This window comes from Labrus mixtus, chromosome 3, assembly GCF_963584025.1.
Source record: "Labrus mixtus chromosome 3, fLabMix1.1, whole genome shotgun sequence".
Taxonomy (NCBI): Eukaryota; Metazoa; Chordata; class Actinopteri; order Labriformes; family Labridae; genus Labrus; species Labrus mixtus.
Window position 1 is genome coordinate 1883809 of NC_083614.1, and position 8652 is coordinate 1892460.

Below are 8652 nucleotides of genomic sequence, written 5' to 3' on the forward strand. Positions count from 1 at the left end.
AGTTGAAAATTTTCACGACAGGATTTCGGCTTCAAAAAAGTTGATAATTTTCATGAAAAGATTTCGGCTTCAAAAAAGTTGAACATTTTCATGAAAAGATTTCGGCTTCAAAAAAGTTGAAAATTTTCACGACAGGATTTCAGCTTTAAAAAAGTCCAAAATTTTCATGAAGTATTTTGACTTCAAAAAAGTTGAAAATTTTCATGAAAATATTTCGGCTTCAAAAAAGTTGAAAATTTTCACGACAGGATTTCGGCTTTAAAAAAGTCCAAAATTTTCATGAAGTATTTCAGCTTCAAAAAAGTTGAAAGTTTTCATGAAAATATTTCTGCTTCAAAAAAGTTGAAAATTTTCATGAAAAGATTTCGGCTTCAAAAAAGTTGAAAATTTTCACGACAGGATTTCAGCTTTAAAAAAGTCCAAAATTTTCATGAAGTATTTCGGCTTCAAAAAAGTTGAACATTTTCACGACAGGATTTCGGCTTCAAAAAAGTTGAACATTTTCATGAAGTATTTCTGCTTCAAAAAAGTTGAAAATTTTCATGAAAAGATTTCGGCTTCAAAAGAGTTGAAAATTTTCACGACAGGATTTCAGCTTTAAAAAAGTCCAAAATTTTCATGAAGTATTTCGGCTTCAAAAAAGTTGAAAATTTTCATGAAAAGATTTCGACTTCAAAAAAGTTGAAAATTTTCATGAAGTATTTCGGCTTCAAAAAAGTTGAAAATTTTCATGAAAAGATTTCGGCTTCAAAAAAGTTGAAAATTTTTATGAAAGTATTTCGGATTCAAAAAAGTCGAAAATTTTCACGTCAGGATTTCGGCTTTAAAAAAGTAGAACATTTTCATGAAGTATTTGGGCTTCAAAAAAGTTGAAAATTTTCATGAAAAGATTTCGGCTTCAAAAAAGTTGAAAATTTTCATGAAAAGATTTCGGCTTCAAAAAAGTTGAAAATTTTCACGACAGGATTTCAGCTTTAAAAAAGTCCAAAATTTTCATGAAGTATTTCGGCTTCAAAAAAGTTGAACATTTTCATGAAGTATTTCGGCTTCAAAAAAGTTGAAAATTTTCATGAAAAGATTTCGGCTTCAAAAAAGTTGAAAATTTTCATGAAAAGATTTCGGCTTCAAAAAAGTTGAAAATTTTCACGACAGGATTTCAGCTTTAAAAAAGTCGAACATTTTCATGAAGTATTTCGGCTTCAAAAAAGTTGAAAATTTTCATGAAAAGATTTCGGCTTCAAAAAAGTTGAAAATTTTCATGAAAAGATTTCGGCTTCAAAAAAGTTGAAAATTTTCACGACAGGATTTCAGCTTTAAAAAAGTCGAACATTTTCATGAAGTATTTCGGCTTCAAAAAAGTTGAAAATTTTCATGAAAATATTTCGACTTCAAAAAAGTTGAAAATTTTCACGACAGGATTTCAGCTTTAAAAAAGTCCAAAATTTTCATGAAGTATTTCGGCTTCAAAAAAGTTGAACATTTTCACGAGAGGATTTCGGCTTCAAAAAAGTTGAACATTTTCATGAAGTATTTCTGCTTCAAAAAAGTTGAACATTTTCATGAAAAGATTTCGGCTTCAAAAAAGTTGAAAATTTTCACGACAGGATTTCAGCTTTAAAAGAGTCCAAAATTTTCATGAAATATTTCGGCTTCAAAAAAGTTGAAAATTTTCATGAAAAGATTTCGGCTTCAAAAAAGTTGAAAATTTTCATGAAAAGATTTCGGCTTCAAAAAAGTTGAAAATTTTCATGAAAAGATTTCGGCTTCAAAAAAGTTGAAAATTTTCACGACAGGATTTCGGCTTTAAAAAAGTCGAACATTTTCATGAAGTATTTCTGCTTCAAAAAAGTTGAAAATTTTCATGAAAATATTTCGGCTTCAAAAAAGTTGAAAATTTTCACGACAGGATTTCAGCTTTAAAAAAGTCCAAAATTTTCATGAAGTATTTCGGCTTCAAAAAAGTTGAACATTTTCACGACAGGATTTCGGCTTTAAAAAAGTCGAACATTTTCATGAAGTATTTCTGCTTCAAAAAAGTTGAAAATTTTCATGAAAAGATTTCGGCTTCAAAAAAGTTGAAAATTTTCACGACAGGATTTCAGCTTTAAAAAAGTCCAAAATTTTCATGAAGTATTTCGGCTTCAAAAAAGTTGAACATTTTCACGACAGGATTTCGGCTTCAAAAAAGTTGAACATTTTCATGAAGTATTTCTGCTTCAAAAAAGTTGAACATTTTCATGAAAAGATTTCAGCTTCAAAAAAGTTGAAAATTTTCACGACAGCATTTCAGCTTTAAAAGAGTCCAAAATTTTCATGAAGTATTTCGGCTTTAAAAAAGTTGAAAATTTTCACGACAGGATTTCAGCTTTAAAAAAGTCCAAAATTTTCATGAAGTATTTCAACTTCAAAAAAGTTGAAAATTTTCATGAAAATATTTCTGCTTCAAAAAAGTTGAAAATTTTCACGACAGGATTTCAGCTTTAAAAAAGTCCAAAATTTTCATGAAGTATTTCGGCTTCAAAAAAGTTGAACATTTTCATGAAGTATTTCTGCTTCAAAAAAGTTGAACATTTTCACGACAGGATTTCAGCTTTAAAAAAGTCCAAAATTTTCATGAAGTATTTCGGATTCAAAAAAGTTGAAAATTTTCACGTCAGGATTTCGGCTTTAAAAAAGTAGAACATTTTCATGAAGTATTTGGGCTTCAAAAAAGTTGAAAATTTTCATGAAAAGATTTCGGCTTCAAAAAAGTTGAAAATTTTCATGAAAAGATTTCGGCTTCAAAAAAGTTGAAAATTTTCACGACAGGATTTCAGCTTTAAAAAAGTCCAAAATTTTCATGAAGTATTTCGGCTTCAAAAAAGTTGAACATTTTCACGACAGGATTTCGGATTCAAAAAAGTTGAACATTTTCATGAAGTATTTCAGCTTCAAAAAAGTTGAACATTTTCATGAAAAGATTTCAGCTTCAAAAAAGTTGAAAATTTTCACGACAGGATTTCGGCTTCAAAAAAGTTGATAATTTTCATGAAAAGATTTCGGCTTCAAAAAAGTTGAACATTTTCATGAAAAGATTTCGGCTTCAAAAAAGTTGAAAATTTTCACGACAGGATTTCAGCTTTAAAAAAGTCCAAAATTTTCATGAAGTATTTTGACTTCAAAAAAGTTGAAAATTTTCATGAAAATATTTCGGCTTCAAAAAAGTTGAAAATTTTCACGACAGGATTTCGGCTTTAAAAAAGTCCAAAATTTTCATGAAGTATTTCAGCTTCAAAAAAGTTGAAAGTTTTCATGAAAATATTTCTGCTTCAAAAAAGTTGAAAATTTTCATGAAAAGATTTCGGCTTCAAAAAAGTTGAAAATTTTCACGACAGGATTTCAGCTTTAAAAAAGTCCAAAATTTTCATGAAGTATTTCGGCTTCAAAAAAGTTGAACATTTTCACGACAGGATTTCGGCTTCAAAAAAGTTGAACATTTTCATGAAGTATTTCTGCTTCAAAAAAGTTGAAAATTTTCATGAAAAGATTTCGGCTTCAAAAGAGTTGAAAATTTTCACGACAGGATTTCAGCTTTAAAAAAGTCCAAAATTTTCATGAAGTATTTCGGCTTCAAAAAAGTTGAAAATTTTCATGAAAAGATTTCGACTTCAAAAAAGTTGAAAATTTTCATGAAGTATTTCGGCTTCAAAAAAGTTGAAAATTTTCATGAAAAGATTTCGGCTTCAAAAAAGTTGAAAATTTTTATGAAAGTATTTCGGATTCAAAAAAGTCGAAAATTTTCACGTCAGGATTTCGGCTTTAAAAAAGTAGAACATTTTCATGAAGTATTTGGGCTTCAAAAAAGTTGAAAATTTTCATGAAAAGATTTCGGCTTCAAAAAAGTTGAAAATTTTCATGAAAAGATTTCGGCTTCAAAAAAGTTGAAAATTTTCACGACAGGATTTCAGCTTTAAAAAAGTCCAAAATTTTCATGAAGTATTTCGGCTTCAAAAAAGTTGAACATTTTCATGAAGTATTTCGGCTTCAAAAAAGTTGAAAATTTTCATGAAAAGATTTCGGCTTCAAAAAAGTTGAAAATTTTCATGAAAAGATTTCGGCTTCAAAAAAGTTGAAAATTTTCACGACAGGATTTCAGCTTTAAAAAAGTCGAACATTTTCATGAAGTATTTCGGCTTCAAAAAAGTTGAAAATTTTCATGAAAAGATTTCGGCTTCAAAAAAGTTGAAAATTTTCATGAAAAGATTTCGGCTTCAAAAAAGTTGAAAATTTTCACGACAGGATTTCAGCTTTAAAAAAGTCGAACATTTTCATGAAGTATTTCGGCTTCAAAAAAGTTGAAAATTTTCATGAAAATATTTCGACTTCAAAAAAGTTGAAAATTTTCACGACAGGATTTCAGCTTTAAAAAAGTCCAAAATTTTCATGAAGTATTTCGGCTTCAAAAAAGTTGAACATTTTCACGAGAGGATTTCGGCTTCAAAAAAGTTGAACATTTTCATGAAGTATTTCTGCTTCAAAAAAGTTGAACATTTTCATGAAAAGATTTCGGCTTCAAAAAAGTTGAAAATTTTCACGACAGGATTTCAGCTTTAAAAGAGTCCAAAATTTTCATGAAATATTTCGGCTTCAAAAAAGTTGAAAATTTTCATGAAAAGATTTCGGCTTCAAAAAAGTTGAAAATTTTCATGAAAAGATTTCGGCTTCAAAAAAGTTGAAAATTTTCATGAAAAGATTTCGGCTTCAAAAAAGTTGAAAATTTTCACGACAGGATTTCGGCTTTAAAAAAGTCGAACATTTTCATGAAGTATTTCTGCTTCAAAAAAGTTGAAAATTTTCATGAAAATATTTCGGCTTCAAAAAAGTTGAAAATTTTCACGACAGGATTTCAGCTTTAAAAAAGTCCAAAATTTTCATGAAGTATTTCGGCTTCAAAAAAGTTGAACATTTTCACGACAGGATTTCGGCTTCAAAAAAGTTGAACATTTTCATGAAGTATTTCTGCTTCAAAAAAGTTGAACATTTTCATGAAAAGATTTCGGCTTCAAAAAAGTTGAAAATTTTCACGACAGGATTTCAGCTTTAAAAGAGTCCAAAATTTTCATGAAGTATTTCGGCTTCAAAAAAGTTGAAAATTTTCACGACAGGATTTCAGCTTTAAAAAAGTCCAAAATTTTCATGAAGTATTTCGGCTTCAAAAAAGTTGAAAATTTTCATGAAAAGATTTCGGCTTCAAAAAAGTTGAAAATTTTCATGAAAAGATTTCGGCTTCAAAAAAGTTGAAAATTTTCACGACAGGATTTCAGCTTTAAAAAAGTCCAAAATTTTCATGAAGTATTTCAGCTTCAAAAAAGTTGAAAATTTTCATGAAAATATTTCTGTTTCAAAAAAGTTGAAAATTTTCACGACAGGATTTCAGCTTTAAAAAAGTCCAAAATTTTCATGAAGTATTTCGGCTTCAAAAAAGTTGAACATTTTCACGACAGGATTTCGGCTTCAAAAAAGTTGAACATTTTCACGACAGGATTTCGGCTTCAAAAAAGTTGAACATTTTCATGAAGTATTTCAACTTCAAAAAAGTTGAACATTTTCACGACAGGATTTCGGCTTCAAAAAAGTTGAACATTTTCACGACAGGATTTCGGCTTCAAAAAAGTTGAACATTTTCATGAAGTATTTCTGCTTCAAAAAAGTTGAAAATTTTCATGAAAAGATTTCGGCTTCAAAAAAGTTGAAAATTTTCATGAAAAGATTTCGGCTTCAAAAAAGTTGAAAATTTTCATGAAAAGATTTCGGCTTCAAAAAAGTTGAAAATTTTCACGACAGGATTTCGGCTTTAAAAAAGTCGAACATTTTCATGAAGTATTTCTGCTTCAAAAAAGTTGAAAATTTTCATGAAAATATTTCGGCTTCAAAAAAGTTGAAAATTTTCACGACAGGATTTCAGCTTTAAAAAAGTCCAAAATTTTCATGAAGTATTTCGGCTTCAAAAAAGTTGAACATTTTCACAACAGGATTTCGGCTTTAAAAAAGTCGAACATTTTCATGAAGTATTTCTGCTTCAAAAAAGTTGAAAATTTTCATGAAAAGATTTCGGCTTCAAAAAAGTTGAAAATTTTCACGACAGGATTTCAGCTTTAAAAAAGTCCAAAATTTTCATGAAGTATTTCGGCTTCAAAAAAGTTGAACATTTTCACGACAGGATTTCGGCTTCAAAAAAGTTGAACATTTTCATGAAGTATTTCTGCTTCAAAAAATTTGAACATTTTCATGAAAAGATTTCGGCTTCAAAAAAGTTGAAAATTTTCACGACAGCATTTCAGCTTTAAAAAAGTCCAAAATTTTCATGAAGTATTTCAACTTCAAAAAAGTTGAAAATTTTCATGAAAATATTTCTGCTTCAAAAAAGTTGAAAATTTTCACGACAGGATTTCAGCTTTAAAAAAGTCCAAAATTTTCATGAAGTATTTCGGCTTCAAAAAAGTTGAACATTTTCACGACAGGATTTCGGCTTCAAAAAAGTTGAACATTTTCACGACAGGATTTCGGCTTCAAAAAAGTTGAACATTTTCATGAAGTATTTCTGCTTCAAAAAAGTTGAACATTTTCACGACAGGATTTCAGCTTTAAAAAAGTCCAAAATTTTCATGAAGTATTTCGGCTTCAAAAAAGTTGAAAATTTTCATGAAAAGATTTCGGCTTCAAAAAAGTTGAAAATTTTCATGAAAAGATTTCGGCTTCAAAAAAGTTGAAAATTTTCACGACAGGATTTCAGCTTTAAAAAAGTCGAACATTTTCATGAAGTATTTCGGCTTCAAAGAAGTTGAAAATTTTCATGAAAATATTTCGACTTCAAAAAAGTTGAAAATTTTCACGACAGGATTTCAGCTTTAAAAAAGTCCAAAATTTTCATGAAGTATTTCGGCTTCAAAAAAGTTGAACATTTTCACGACAGGATTTCGGCTTCAAAAAAGTTGAACATTTTCATGAAGTATTTCTGCTTCAAAAAAGTTGAACATTTTCATGAAAAGATTTCGGCTTCAAAAAAGTTGAAAATTTTCACGACAGGATTTCAGCTTTAAAAGAGTCCAAAATTTTCATGAAATATTTCGGCTTCAAAAAAGTTGAAAATTTTCATGAAAAGATTTCGGCTTCAAAAAAGTTGAAAATTTTCATGAAAAGATTTCGGCTTCAAAAAAGTTGAAAATTTTCATGAAAAGATTTCGGCTTCAAAAAAGTTGAAAATTTTCACGACAGGATTTCGGCTTTAAAAAAGTCGAACATTTTCATGAAGTATTTCTGCTTCAAAAAAGTTGAAAATTTTCATGAAAATATTTCGGCTTCAAAAAAGTTGAAAATTTTCACGACAGGATTTCAGCTTTAAAAAAGTCCAAAATTTTCATGAAGTATTTCGGCTTCAAAAAAGTTGAACATTTTCACGACAGGATTTCGGCTTCAAAAAAGTTGAACATTTTCATGAAGTATTTCTGCTTCAAAAAAGTTGAACATTTTCATGAAAAGATTTCGGCTTCAAAAAAGTTGAAAATTTTCACGACAGGATTTCAGCTTTAAAAGAGTCCAAAATTTTCATGAAGTATTTCGGCTTCAAAAAAGTTGAAAATTTTCACGACAGGATTTCAGCTTTAAAAAAGTCCAAAATTTTCATGAAGTATTTCGGCTTCAAAAAAGTTGAAAATTTTCATGAAAATATTTCTGCTTCAAAAAAGTTGAAAATTTTCACGACAGGATTTCAGCTTTAAAAAAGTCCAAAATTTTCATGAAGTATTTCGGCTTCAAAAAAGTTGAACATTTTCACGACAGGATTTCGGCTTCAAAAAAGTTGAACATTTTCACGACAGGATTTCGGCTTCAAAAAAGTTGAACATTTTCATGAAGTATTTCTGCTTCAAAAAAGTTGAAAATTTTCATGAAAAGATTTCGGCTTCAAAAAAGTTGAAAATTTTCATGAAAAGATTTCGGCTTCAAAAAAGTTGAAAATTTTCATGAAAAGATTTCGGCTTCAAAAAAGTTGAACATTTTCACGACAGGATTTCGGCTTTAAAAAAGTCGAACATTTTCATGAAGTATTTCTGCTTCAAAAAAGTTGAAAATTTTCATGAAAATATTTCGGCTTCAAAAAAGTTGAAAATTTTCACCACAGGATTTCAGCTTTAAAAAAGTCCAAAATTTTCATGAAGTATTTCGGCTTCAAAAAAGTTGAACATTTTCACGACAGGATTTCGGCTTCAAAAAAGTTGAACATTTTCATGAAGTATTTCTGCTTCAAAAAAGTTGAACATTTTCATGAAAAGATTTCGGCTTCAAAAAAGTTGAAAATTTTCACGACAGCATTTCAGCTTTAAAAGAGTCCAAAATTTTCATGAAGTATTTCGGCTTCAAAAAAATGTTGAAAATTTTCACGACAGGATTTCAGCTTTAAAAAAGTCCAAAATTTTCATGAAGTATTTCAACTTCAAAAAAGTTGAAAATTTTCATGAAAATATTTCTGCTTCAAAAAAGTTGAAAATTTTCACGACAGGATTTCAGCTTTAAAAAAGTCCAAAATTTTCATGAAGTATTTCGGCTTCAAAAAAGTTGAACATTTTCACGACAGGATTTCGGCTTCAAAAAAGTTGAACATTTTCACGACAGGAT